Source organism: Chrysochloris asiatica, unplaced genomic scaffold (assembly GCF_000296735.1).
Source record: "Chrysochloris asiatica unplaced genomic scaffold, ChrAsi1.0 scaffold00443, whole genome shotgun sequence".
In the NCBI taxonomy this organism is placed as follows: domain Eukaryota; kingdom Metazoa; phylum Chordata; class Mammalia; order Afrosoricida; family Chrysochloridae; genus Chrysochloris; species Chrysochloris asiatica.
Genome location: NW_006408961.1, coordinates 936,264 through 937,919, shown reverse-complemented (window position 1 = coordinate 937,919; position 1,656 = coordinate 936,264).

The window sequence follows — 1,656 nt, the reverse complement described above, 5'->3', positions numbered from 1 at the left end:
GGTGGGGAAGTGTAGAGGATGGGTTTCTAGGACATACCCTTTTGTCTGAAGATGATGCATGAAGGGGATTGGAACCATGGCAATGAAATGATATACGATGGAATGAATGTAAAACTAAAGTTCTCTCATGTAAACTGTCATATAATTCACAATAAAACATTAAAAATATAAAAATAAATAAAACTAATGCAAGAGTTTTGATCCTCCAGACTTCAGATATAATTTGGAGATATCATTGGAAAAGGCATTGCAATAAAGTCTTGTTTTCCTCTTTAGAAATTGAAAAGTAGTCTAAAATCTAAGAAACCTTTTACTTGATAGAATGATGGTTTGGTGGAATAGACTCTTTTAAACATGTCTATGGACCCTTCTATGTCTTCTGTAGAATCAACACTAGACTGTGAATCACAAGGTCTGCAGTTCAAGCCCACCCACTACCCCCTTGGAAGCCCTGTATAGGATTGTTGTGAGTTGAAACAGACTTGATAATAACAGCAACAAATATCCTAATATATCAATAGCATAAAATAAACTTTTGTCTGCATTACAAAAAAAAAAAAAAAAATTGAATTATTGTGCCTGGAACAGTTCTTAATCTTTAGTTCCATTTTAACCCTTGTTTTATTGTTGTTGTTGTTGCTAGGTACTGATGAATCAGTTCTGACACAGCCTTGTAAAGGCATTTTGATTTGTGGCTTGTGGGTTGGAACTGACAATCTTGTGGTCCAAGCCGACTTTGTGGACATATGCATTATTATACAGCATCACACTAGGACTTCTAATTTACTCCTTAATCCTTCTTGTTGTTAAGTGCCATCAAGTTGATTCCAACTAATAGTGACCATGTACAGGGTTTCCAAGGAACTTTGATGGGTTTGTACTTCTGACCTTGGGGTTCACACTTTAGTGCTGATCCTACAGTGACTCACAAGAAGTTCCCTTAATTCTTCCACTTTAAGCCTATCTCATTAGCAACCCATTTCAAAATGGGACCATAATCACAGTCATATAGCTTTAGATTTTACAATGTATTACAGAATGGGACAATAATTTTAGAAGGGCCATAATAAACAATTAGATTCCCTGCAATTCCTTAGCAGGCTTATTTTATTTAATAAGTCAATCCATTATTTATCAGACATGTAGACTACAAGATGTGGGATTGGGTAGATGTGCAGTAAGACCTCTGTCAGCAACAATACTGAATACTGGACCAAGCAGGCTCAGGAGATGGTGCTGCAACTCTGAATCACATATAAAGGAATATTTAGAAGCTTGGGGGGCTTACAGGTAGGTGAACATGTAGCAGAATCAAGAAACTCATTGCTTTATAATTCAACACGCTGTGCTGCTCCTGGAGCCACCATCTTGAAAGACAGCAAGCAGGGGAAGGATGAGAACAGCCACAAACGCCTGACAGAACTACGGAAATACAGATGTGGACATTATTTATTTTGGTATCTGTTCATTGGTATCTCACTGTCTGTGCACCTCCATTTTTGTGAATAAAGGTGATGCCTGAATGAGTGGACACCACACCCATGCCCTAGAGGGTTCTACTACGCATGTGGACAAATCTCCTTGAAATATAAAGTGAGAGTTCCCACTTGAAAGAAAATGGCCACCACTCCTCTGTCAGTTTGTTGTACTGTGGTG